At 37.3% G+C, this 13,323-nt stretch overlaps 1 long non-coding RNA gene across 1 annotated transcript in view; it reads left to right on the plus strand.

Annotated features, from left to right (window-relative positions):
• LOC132522256 (uncharacterized) overlaps window positions 1–13,323 on the plus strand; it is a 128,812-nt gene that overhangs the window by 83,972 nt on the left and 31,517 nt on the right. Inside the window, exon 3 of the long non-coding RNA XR_009541131.1 lies at window positions 8,143–8,258. This is a non-coding gene — a long non-coding RNA (uncharacterized LOC132522256). The remainder of the gene's footprint in view (window positions 1–8,142; window positions 8,259–13,323) is intronic.

Raw genomic sequence — 13,323 nt, forward strand, 5'->3', positions numbered from 1 at the left:
GGAGTGAAGGTTCTGAGCCCCACGTCAGGATCCCAACCTGGGGGTCCGGCAATGGGAGGAGGAATTCCTAGAGAATCAGACTTTGAAGCCTAGTGGGATTTCATTGCAGGACTTCGACAGGACTGGGGAAACAGAGACTCCACTTTTGGAGGGCACACACAAAGTAGTGTGTGCACTGGGACCCAGGGAAAGGAGCAGTGACCCCACAGGAGACTGAATCAGACCTACCTGCTAGTGTTGGAGGGTCTTCTGCAGAGGTGGGTGGTGGCTGTGGCTCACTGTGAGGACAAGGACACTGGCATCAGAAGTTCTGGGAAGTACTCCTTGGCATGAGCCCTCCCTGAGTCCACCATTAGCCCCACCAAAGAGCCCAGGTAGACTCCAGTATTGGGTCACCTTAGGCCAAACAACCAACAAGGAGGGAACCCAGCCCTACCCATCAGCAGTCAAGCGGATTAAAGTTTTACTGATATCTGCCCACCAGAACAACAGTCAGCTCTACCCATCACCAGTCCCTCCCATCAGGAAACTTGCACAAGCCTCTTAGATAGCCTCATACACTGGAGGGGAGACAGCAAAAGCAAGAACTACAGTCCTACAGCCTGTGGAACAAAAACCACATTCACAGAAAGATAGACAAGATGAAAAGGCAGAGGGCTATGTACCAGATGAAGGAACAAGATAAAACCCAAGAAAAACAACTAAATGAAGTGGACATAGGCAACCTTCCAGAAAAAGAATGCAGAATAATGATAGCAAAGATGATCCAGGACCTCAGAAAAAGAATGGCGGCAAAGATCGAGCAGATGCAAGAAATGTTTAAGAAAAACCTAAAAGGATTAATGAACAAACAAATAGAGATGAAGAATACAATAACTGAAATGAAAACTACACTAGAAGGAATCAATAGCAGAATAACTGAGGCAGAAGAACGGATAAGTGACCTGGAAGACAGAATGGTGGAATTCACTGCTGCGGAACAGACTAAAGAAAAAAGAATGAAAAGAAATGAAGACAGCCTAAGAGAACTCTGGGACAACATTAAACGCAAAAACATTCGCATTATAGGGGTCCCAGAAGGAGAAGAGAGAGAGAAAGGACCAGAGAAAATATTTGAAGAGATTATAGTCAAAAACTTCCCTAACATGGGAAAGGAAATAGCCACCCAAGTCCAGGAATGACAGAGAGTCCCATACAGGGTAAACCCAAGGAGAAACACGCCGAGACACATAGTAATCAAACTGGCAAAAATTAAAAACAAAGAAAAATTATTGAAAGCAGCAAGGGAAAAATGACAAACAACATACAAGGGAACTCCCATAAGATTAACAGCTTATTTCTCAGCAGACACTCTACAAGCCAGAAGGGAGTGGCATGATATACTTAAAGTGATGACAGGGAAGACACTACAACCAAGGTTACTCTGCCTGGCAAGGATCTCATTCAGATTCGATGGAGAAATCGAAAGCTTCACAGACAAGCAAAAGCTAAGAGAATTCAGCACCGCCAAACCAGCTCTACAACAAATGCTAAAGGAACTTCTCTAAGTGGGAAACACAAGAGAAGAAAAGGACCTACAAAAACAAACCCAAAACAATTAAGAAAATAGTAATAGGAAAGTACATATCAATAATTACCTTAAACGTGAATGGATTAAATGCTCCAACCAAAAGACACAGGCTTGCTGAATGGATATAAAAACAAGACCCATCTATATGCTGTCTACAAGAGACCCACTTCAGACCTAGGGACACATACAGACTGAGAGTGAGGGAATGGAAAAAGATATTCCATGCAAATGGAAATCAAAAGAAGGCTGGAGTGGCAATACTCGTATCAGATAAAATAAACTTTAAAATATAGAATGTTACAAGAGAAAAGGAAGGACACTGCATAATGGTCAAGGGATCAATCCAAGAAGAAGATATAACAGTTATAAATATATATGCACCCAACATAGGAGCACCTCAATAAATAAGGCAATTGCTAACAGCTCTAAAAGAGGAAACCGACAGTAACACAGTAATAGTGGGGGACTTTAACACCTCACTTACACCAATGGACAGATCATCCGAAATGAAAATTAATAAGGAAACAAACGCTTTAAATGACACAATAGGCCAGATAGATTTAATTGATATTTATAGGACATTCCATCCAAAAAGAGCAGATAACACTTTCTTAGCAAGTGCGCATGGAACATTCTCCAGGGTAGATCACATCTTGGGTCAAAAATCAAGCCTTGGTAAATTTAAGAAAATTGAAATCATACCAAGCATCTTTTCTGACCACAATGCTATGAGATTAGAAATGAATTACAGGGGAAAAAAATGTAAAAAACACAAAAACATGGAGGGTAAACAATACGTTACTAAATAACCAAGAGATCACTGAAGAAATCCAAGAGGAAATCAAAAAATACCTAGAGACAAATGACAATGAAAACATGATGATCCAAAACCTATGGAATGCAGCAAAAGCAGTTCTAAGAGGGGAGTTTATAGCTATACAAGCCTACTTGAGAAACAAGAAACATCTCAAATAAACAATCTAACCTTACACCTAAAGAAACTAGAGAAAGAAGAACAAACAAAACCCAAAGTTAGCAGAAGGAAAGAAATGATAAGGATCAGAGCAGAAATAAATGAAATAGAAACAAAGAAAACAATAACAAAGATCAATAAAACTAAAAGCTCGTTCTTTGAGAAGATAAACAAAATTGATAAACCATTAGCCAGACTCATCAAGAAAAAGAGGGAGAGGACTCAAATTCATAAAATTAGAAATGAAAAAGGAGAAGTTACAAGAGACACCGCAGAACTACAAAGCATCCTAACAGACTACTACAAGCAACTCTATGCCAATAAAATGGATAACCTGGAAGAAATGGACAAATTCTTAGAAAGGTATAACCTTCCAAGACTGAACCAGGAAGAAATAGAAAATATGAACAGAACAATCACAAGTAATGAAATTGAAACTGTGAGGAAAAATCTTCCAATAAACAAAAGTCCAGGACCAGATGGCTTCACAGGTGAATTCTATCAAACATTTAGAGAAGAGCTAACACCCTTCCCTCTCAAACTCTTCCAAAAAATTGCGGAGGAAGGAACACTCCCAAACTCATTCTATGAGACCACCATCATCCTGATACCAAAACCAGACAAAGATACTACAAAAGGGACTTACCTGGTGGTGCAGTGGTTAAGGGTCCGCCTGCCAGTGCAGGGGACACGGGTTCGAGCCCTGGTCTGGGAAGGTGCCACGTGTCATGGAATGGCTGGGCCCCTGCGCTGCAACTACTGAGCCTGAGCTCTGGAGCCCGCGAACCACAACTGCTGAGCCTGCATGCTGCAGCTACTGAGGCCCACGTACCTGTAGCCCGTGCTCCGCAATGAGAGAGGCCACTGCAGTGAGGGCCCTGTGCACCAAGGTGAGGATTGGTCCCTGCTCGCTGCAACTAGAGAGTTCCCACTTGCAGCAATGAGGACTCAATGCAGCCAAAAAAAAAAAAAAAAAAAAATTCATCCATGAAAAAAAAGATACTACAAAAAAAGAAAATTACAGACCAATATCACTGAAGAATATAGATGCAAAAATCCTAAACAAAATACTAGCAAAGGGAATCCAACAACACATTAAAAGGATCATACACCATGATCAAGTGGGATTTATCCCAGGGATGCAAGGATTCTTCAATATACATAAATCAATCAATGTGATAAACCATACTAACAAATTGAAGAATAAAAACCATATGATCATCTCAATAGATGAAGAAAAATCTTTTGACAAAATTCAACACCCATTTATGATAAAAACTCCAGAAAGTGGGCACAGAGGGAACCTACCTCAACATAATCAAGGCCATATATGACAAACCCACAGCAAACATGATTCTCAATGGTGAAAAACTGAAAGCATTTCCTCTACGATCAGGAACAAGACAAGGATGTCCACTCTCACCACTGTTATTCAACATAGTTTTGGAAGTCCTAGCCACGGCAATCAGAGAAGAAACAGAAATGAAAGGAATACAAATTGGAAAAGAAGAAGTAAAACTGTCACTGTTGCAGATGACATGATGCTATGCGTAGAGAATCCTAAAGATGCTACCAGAAAACTACTAGAGCTAATCAATGAATTTGGTAAACTAGCAGGATACAAAATTAATGCACAGAAATCTCTTGCATTCCTATACACTAATGATGAAAAATGTGAAAGAGAAATTAAGGAAACACTCCCATTTACCATTGCAACAAAAAGAATAAAATACCAAGGAATAAACCTACTAAGGAGGTAAAAGACCTGTACTCAGAAAACTGTAAGACACTGATGAAAGAAATCAAAGATGACACAGACAGATGGAGAGATATACCATGTTCTTGGATTGGAAGAATCAATATTGTGAAAATGACTGTACTACCCAAAGCAATCTACAGATTCAATGCAATTCCTATCAAATTACCAATGGCATTTTTTACAGAACTAGAACAAAAAATCTTAAAATCTGTATGGAGACACAAAAGACCCCGAATAGCCAAAGCAGTCTTGAGGGAAAAAAACGGAGCTGGAGGAATCAGACTCCCTGACTTCAGACTATGCTACAAAGTTACAGTAATCAAGACAATATGGTACTGGCAGAAAAACAGAAACATAGATCAATGGAACAAGATAGAAAGCCCAGAGATAAACCCACGCACCTATGGTCAACTAATCTATAACAAAGGAGGCAAGGATACACAGTGGAGAAAAGACAGTCTCTTCAATAAGTGGTGCTGGGAAAACTGGACAGCTACATGTAAAAGAATGAAATTAGAACACTCCCTAACACCATACACAAAAATAAACTCCAAATGGATTAGAGACCTAAATGTAAGACTGGACACTATAAAACTCTTAGAGGAAAACATAAGAAGAACACTCTTTGACATAAATCACAGCAAGATCTTTTTTGATCCACCTCCTAGAGTAATGGAAATAAAAACCAAAATTAACAAATGGTACCTAATGAAACTTCAAAGCTTTTGCACAGCAAAGGAAACCATAAACAAGACGAAAAGACAACCCTCAGAATGGGAGAAAATATTTGCAAACAAATCAACAGAGAAAGGATTAATCTCCAAAATATATAAACCACTCATGCAGCTCAAAATTAAAAAACCAAACAACCCAATCCAAAAAGGGGCAGAAGACCAAAATAGACATTTCTCCAAAGAAGACATACAGATGGCCAAGAGGCACATGAACAGCTGCTCAACATCACTAATTGTTAGAGAAATGCAAATCAAAACTACAATGAGTTATCACCTCACACCAGTTAGAATGGGCATCACCAGAAAATCTACAAACAACAAATGCTGGAGAGGGTGTGGAGAAAGGGGGACCCTCTTGCACTGTTGGTGGGAATGTCAATTGATACAGCCACTATGGAGAACAGTATGGAGGTTCCTTAAAAAACTAAAAGTAGAACTACCATACAACCCAGCAATCCCACTACTGGGCATATACCCTGAGAAAACCATAATTCAAAAAGAGTCAATGTACCACAATGTTCGTTGCAGCTCTGTTTACAATAGCCAGGACATGGAAGCAACCTAAGTGTCCATCGACAGATAAATGGATAAAGGAGATGTGGTACATATATACAATGGAATATTACTCAGTCATAAAAAGGAATGAAATTGGGTCATTTGTAGGGACGTGGATGGATCTAGAGACTGTCATACAGAGTGAAGTAAGTCAGAAAGAGAGAAACAAATATCGTATATTAACGCATATGTGTGGAACCTAGAAAAATGTTACAGATGAACTGGTTTTCAAGGCAGAAATAGAGGCACAGAAGTGGAGGACAAAGGTATGGACACCAAGGGGGGAAAGTGGCAGGGGTTGGGGGTGGGGGTTTGATGAATTGGGTGATTGGGATTGACATGTATACACTGATGTGTATAAAATGGATGACTAATAAGGACCTGTTGTATAAAATAATAAATAAAATTAAAAAAAATTAAAAACAAAAAAAACAATGAACATAACTGTGTAATTGTTACCCCAGGCTGAGGGAAGTATCAATAGTATGGCCATAAGGACAAGGGCTGACCTTTCTGTTTGGGGATTAAAAAAAATTCTTATATTCTCTTCCATTGGCAAAATTTCTCTCTATAAAATACCAAAACAAAACAAAAAACGTGGTTTAATTTGAGGTTTTTTTGAGATGCCTTCTACCATATAGCTTGCCCCACACTCTTCACAATTAAATTTTCTAAACATGGTAGGCAGTATTATTTCTTCCCCATGAAGGGGCTCAGTTAACTTATGGTCCTGGTGTGTTGAAAGGCTAAAATGACTTTGCTCCCCCTCAAAGTTGTAATTATGTAATAGTTCCTTGTAAAGGAAATTGATGTGATCATGTCTAGCTAGCAGGAAATTTAGCAGATAAGTGGTCAGACCATTACACGCAAGCTTTAATGGACCGGCAGCTGGATACCTAGCTTCCTGTATCATGATCCTCTATTTTGCTTCACAGACTCTAGATTTTGTCTTAGTACCACTTTCGTATCATCATCACATATTATTTTAATTACTTTAAAATATTTAAATCGTTATAAAATATTAAAATAACTATTAAAAACAGCTTAGCAAGCAAGGAAAGAGAAATTTTACACAACTTCAAATGTGGAACTTGTAAACTTTTATTGGCCAAAAGGTGCTAAATAACTACAGCAAGGAATTTTCAAACCATAGCAACAACAACTAAAGCACTTTAAAAAAAAAAGAATTATTAGCGATACTATATCTGTAAACTACAGCACAAATTTATAGCCATTAATTCTTGTAGAAGGAAGTATTATCTCCCCTTTCTGTATTTGAAAAGAGAAAAAAATCAGTCCATAAAAGCACTAGAATTATTATTGAATCTCCATAAAACCTAGGGAGCACAATTTTCATGTCTTTAAGTCATAGAAAATTTCACTGGATAGTTGGTATGGACATAAATACAAACATAAATCACTATTATATGTTATCTCTCAGATATCAAAAAAACAAAAACAAAAACCCAAACCACGCATATCTCAGCACACAGTTATTGTATTTAGGTTTGGGGAATTAAAATTCCTATTTTGGGTATACAAAGGAGATGTTTAAAAGGGTTTTGAGAGACAAAACCTATAATGGTATGAACTCCAAAATCTTGTTTTCAACTTCTTTGCTACTGTCTAACCGTGAGATCTTGAATAAGTAATTTTACTTTTGGGGACTCTGTTTCCTTATCTAGATTCTCTCTTACGGTTGCTTCCACTTTAATATTCTATGCTAAATTTCATAGTTTGTCTTTACTCTTAACTAAAAGACATGTTGTTTAAGGATGTAACACATGTACTTGGCAGGGGTGGGAATGGCAGTACTGTGAATCATTGGAGGGTTCATCCTGAGATACTAACTTTTTTTAGGATGCCTTATGCCCAGCAATTTATCTAGAGTAGGTGCTCCACAGCTATTTTAAATAAATGAGTGAATGAATGAATGAATAGTTTAAACTTGGTGAAGCTACCAAAGCTTTCAGTGGTTTGACTGAAAATCTGTGATTTTTACTTCATTAAAATATTGTAGCAAATTCTATGCATGAGTTTTAAATTATCTGATTTTCCTTGGGAAAATTTTTTAACTCCTTACCTATCCAAACCTTCTGGCCTACCCACAGACTAGCATTCTAAAGAAATGGAGTTTTGAAACAGTTGAAAGAAACTAATTAGAAAGCAGAAATTTACTTTTCATATTAGCATTTTATTGCCCAGCGGACATGCCTTCTACCTACTCACTAAACAATCTTGGGCAAGTCAATTCTCCATCTTGGGTCTCTGGAAATATTTGAAAACTGGGAATAATGATGTTGACCTATTTTGAGGAGGAAACAGCTAACAAGCCATAAAGATCAAAATTCATCAGTAAGCCTGTGGAAGGCTAATCTCTAACATCAGTCAGTGAGAGTTATTTACTTGGTTGTTTCCTTTGGGGAAAGCTTCTGGAAATGAAACAGTACCCATTATGAATATGGGTTTTTTCCTTCCAAGGTTGCCAAAGTTTGTTTTTTGGGATTGTTGTTTATTGTGGGTTTTTGTTTTTCTCCTAATTTTCTTACAGAGTTTTGGAAGTAAGATCATTATCCTCGTGGAATGGCTGCTTGGTAGCAGGTCAAGATTTTGTTCATGACTCATCAGAAGAAATAATGAGGAGGTGACTAAACTTAAAGTCCAGAGGTAGGTTCTTTGTGCAAAAAATTTTGGTGCTGAATCTTTTTTGTTTTCTTCTCTCTGTCAGTTGAGACAGAATATTTCTGGATGATTATTGCTAAATTTTGGATTAGACACTTTTTAAAGACATTAATACAAAGTTATGGAAATATTATATCAAAAAAAGATCTGATTGTTATAAAGATCATACCTAGTTTTGATGAAACTAGTTTCTCTTTCCTTACAGGTTTTACTGACCATGGAAATTAATCTTAACATCTGTTAAGGTCATTTGCCTTGTCAAATAATAAATTATCAAATAGCAGGGCAATAAAAAAGTGACGATTGCCTGTACGTGGTGCACCACATGGCCCAATTCAGTACTAATATAGGGAATGCCACGGGGTTGGTAAACAGTAGGCATAATGTGGCCTGTGTTAACAAGAGTGGGTTTACTTTCTGTCTAGCAGTGGAAATACAAAGTCATATAATGACAAATTTAGGCCTCACAAAGATGAAGCTAATAGCATTGGGCATTTATTGCAAAGGAACTTAAATCTTTTCAAATTAAACTCATGATGCATTTTAATCACTTGGTTAATGTTGGTAAACGATTATGCCTCAAGCCATTAAGATAATGATCATTATTAGCAAGAGTCTGTTTTTACAATGTTTCTAATGTTTAAAATTAATCTAGAAGCCACGAGCCATTAAGTCATTTCACCTGCAGCAGAGTTTACAAGATGTGCATATTTCACATAACTTCAATTTAAAAACAAAGCTAAAAAGGCAACGGAAAAATACACAAGAAAATCAAGCTGTTAACTACAGCGCCACCACGTGGCCAACCTCAAAATTCCATGTAGAAGCAAAAGTGCAAATACGCCAAGGAAAATAGGTATGTGTAAAAAAGAGACCACAGTAAAAACCTCAGATAGATGCTGGTATTGACCTGTAATGAGTCTCAAAACTCTAAGAAATCAACTTCCAACTCTCTCGAATTACAAGGTTCAGCTGGGAAACCACTACAAATCAGCAGTGGGTTGCCAGAGGGCCTGCAATTGGCAGAACTTGAATCACAGATGAAGATTAGTCCCTTGAACAGGAGTTCCATTTTCAAATGTAAGAAAAAAAATGTATGCTAGAGTGATGGGAAAGAGTTGACCATTACATACAAGATGGTGTCAGCTCCCAGCATGAAGAATTAAGTGTGAACAAAAGAGAAAATTATTGTACAGAACTTTTAAAGCAGATCTCCTATAATCTGAGAAGTATGTTATCCTCTCTGGGTGTCAGTTTACACATCTACAAAATTTTTGAATCAGACTAGATGATTTCTAAGGGACTTACCAGGCCAGAAATCCTGTGGCAAGGATCACTTCCAAGTATGTGGCTCAACAAATTTTATGCAAAGATATGCATATAAATTCTTGTATAGAATGGGATTGTACTCTAATAGTCTAATTAATAACATATATAAATTGAAGTAAAACACTGAGGTATTACCAGAAAAACGAAAAATTGACATATCTCCTAACTCCAGAAAAAATTAATTTAGAAATAATTCTTACAAGTAATGTTTAAAACATTTATTCATTCATTCATATATCAAGTGTATCTTGATTTCCACTGATGTGCCAGGCATGGTACTAAGTTCTAGGGATAACAGCATATCTTAGAAACTATTCTCCCAGTAGGGAGAATATCAGTGATGGAAGGAACTCAAAACTGTGTGAGGCTAAAGGAGACATGGGTTGTAAAAGAATGAAAAATTAGATCAGTTTCCAAGAAATATGTAAAGTCAATCTATAGACTAAAGTATCTGACCCCACCCATGTGAGCTGTCCCTGGAAATGCTGTTTTCATTCTTAGGCCAAGCATCATAAACTGAAGGCCAGCTAATCAAACAAAAATGACTAAGGCAATGATGAGTTTGAATGACTAATGGGAGAAACTTAAGAGGAGCTAAATATAAACCATCTGACTCTATAGAGGGACTAAACCAGGCCTAAGAATAGAACATTGATGAGGGGGTTGGTATTGTTTTCCAGGACACATAGAGATAACCATGGGAGTGAGTTAGGAAGAGGAAAATTTAGGCAGTGTCAGAAAGAAAGCTTCCTGTCAGAGAACGTCATTAACTGAATACCATTACTCAAAGAAAATGTTAGACTTTCCACTGGTTGCTCTGTTGGGAGCCCACTGACTGGAGCTCTGGGGTGTGTATTTTTAGTCCCCCAGGAGGACAATGGGCTGGACCCCTCTCAGCCTCTCATTTACACTCTGCCAATGCTAAGGATAGGAATGGAAAATCACCACAAGAAGGGGGTCAAGGAAAAGCAAGTGTGTTCTTACTGTAATGTGGACATAGATTATGGAGTGTTTCAAAATTACAAACTACCCAATGAAGCCATTTCTTCCCCTTCGCTTGCTGTTTCTCTCCCATTGGTTTGGATCAGGAGGTAAACAGGCCCAATACTCTACTTCCCTGAGGAGACAACTGAATTCCAGTCCTTCATGCCATTAACTGGACATAATACAGGAGATGTTGTTTAAAAGAAGTCACACTTGCTATTTAGAACAATTCAAATTCCTGGTTCTCTTTCTCCTGTCCTGAAATAAGGAACTAATGCAGAAAAAGTCACCTGGCCAAGGTGAGTGAGTTCAAGAGCATTCAGTCTGTCGTCTGTCTGATTTCCTCTGACTTGTCTGCATCCTCATGCTCCATGACAATGACCTCCAGGGAATCAGAATGTTTTCTGATCCTGTTGGACAGGTACAAACTCTCAATCAGCCCAAACTTGCCTCTAATCGGACCACACCAGAGAGGCATAGACATTAATTATCTTCTGTTGCCTTTTTTAAAGGGCAGGAAACATAAAAACTCTGTTGTTTCAGCAACTGCCCTTTGGGTTCTGTGACTAGGCACCTCTGCTTGGCTGCCATTCCCAGTGTGGGGATCGGAGACCAGTTGTCTTATTCTCATAACTTCTGCCTTGTGGTTTGGACCTTGGCTCTTTCAGTTACTTATGTGACTTCCGACTTTAACCACCTGCCTTGTTTCTAGACTGACAACTGGCTGCACTGTTTTTGGTTTCCTGGCTTTTTTTTTTTGTTCCTCTCCTAGACCTAGGCTATGACCTTGATATTGACTTGCAGAACTTTGTCCTAACCTTTGCTTTGATTTAGGGGATAATTTAAAAAAAATTGTTTCAGGCTTAATCTGCTCAGCTCTGCTGGGACAAAACCTTTTTCTAGTTGTCAAACCTGTACCTAAGTATTTGTCATGTGGAAACCTCTTTTTCTTTTGCCATTCTGAATATAAAGGAATCATTGCAATAATAGTGATATCTCTGATGAAGTAATATAGTTTAAATTATCATTTAAACCATAAGTTATTAGTTATTATTACAGTAGTCACTTTTGCAGGTAAGGGTTTTTTTTTTCTTTTACTACTTATGCTTTTTATTTTTTTTTCAAAGAATTGTGGTAGTGGGATTTTTTGGTTTGTTTTAATATGAATGGTTAGAAATGTAGGTTCTAGAATAATCATATAACTGATATATCCAATTGGTTTACTATGGCATTAGTCATCATAACTTATTATGTATACTCTATAATTTTCTTGCCTAAGTAAATTATCGTTATTTCTTTTAAGTACAGCTGGCATTCGCATTTTTCCTCCCTCTATAATTTAGAAATTTTGATCAACAGACAGGTAAATAGATGGTCTTTCTTGATGAGTTATAATTAAAGTACCAAACACTTACTTATGTCAGGAAATAGATTGCCTTAAAATATACCTATGAATATGCCTGAAGAGGACCCATATGACTTCAGTAGCAGAAAGTACTTATAATAGAAAATTGCAGTTCTAAACTATGGTGAAGTAGAAATACTAAGGCTCTAACACTTGCTAAAATTATGACACAACTTATAGAGAGTCTCTGATTTATAGAAATGTCAATTAATTCCCCTCCTTGTTCTCAGCTGCTTCCGGAGAGCAAGTTGATAAGAATGTCACCAGTTAACATGTCTGCCTAATGTTTCCTTGGTAATCTGGTTTGATGTCAGAGCATATCTGTAGGGAATGGAAGATATAATGACTTGTTAACCCATACATGCTCCCCCACCCCATAAATTTGTGACATAGGCTTCCAGGCTACATGGATTTTGGAATTCTATCTAATCCAGCAATTGTTCACCCAAAGTATGAACCATAGATCAGAGGTCAACCTAGTCATTTGGAACTGCATGGAACCAAACCAAAAAAAAAACACAAAAAATATTCTCACCTCTAAATGATCATGCTATACTTTTTTTTTGATTAAGCAATAAGTAATATTTAGAAATCAAAGAATTTGTAAATAACAGATCCTAAATCTGAATCTTATAATCTTAGACATAGGAATTGGGATTTAATTATATCTAATTTTGTTAATCATATCAGTTTAAATCACATGTAATTACCATTTTTATACATTATACAGGTAAAATGTTGGCAGCTTCATAAGGTTTAGCTACATAAAATCAGAGCATAATAAGAAATTTCATTGAACACAGCTATGTGCTAGACAGTCTATTAGACACATATCTTTATTATGTTAGAGCTTCACAAAACCCTGCAAGGTAGTTAGTATTATTATTCCTATTTATAGAGGAGGAAATTATGTAATTTGACAAATTTGACATTGCTCTCAGATTTTGGTTTAAACCTATGTTCTTTTCACTGTGTTGTGCCACTTTCTTAGATTATTTTAGAGGTAATCTCTCCACTTCTAGTCCATGAATTCTCTCTAAAACATCCCTAAATTTAGTCAAGTAGCCTCTTGTTAGACACACCAGTGTTTAACCCTCCACTGAATACTCACTACCTTTAGATAGAACCCATTCCAACTTTGTATAGCTTTTTCATAAAACTTTTATTTCTATTGTCAAAATTTGCCTCCCTGTAACCTCTGCTTCTTCCTGTTTCTGCACCCTGGGACAACCTAGAACAAGTCTAATTGCTCATACAAACAACAATCTTCGAAATATATGAAGGTAACTGGATTGCCATGCTTCAACATCCCTAATTCTTAAAAACATTCCT

Source organism: Lagenorhynchus albirostris, chromosome 6, assembly GCF_949774975.1.
Source record: "Lagenorhynchus albirostris chromosome 6, mLagAlb1.1, whole genome shotgun sequence".
NCBI lineage: Eukaryota > Metazoa > Chordata > Mammalia > Artiodactyla > Delphinidae > Lagenorhynchus > Lagenorhynchus albirostris.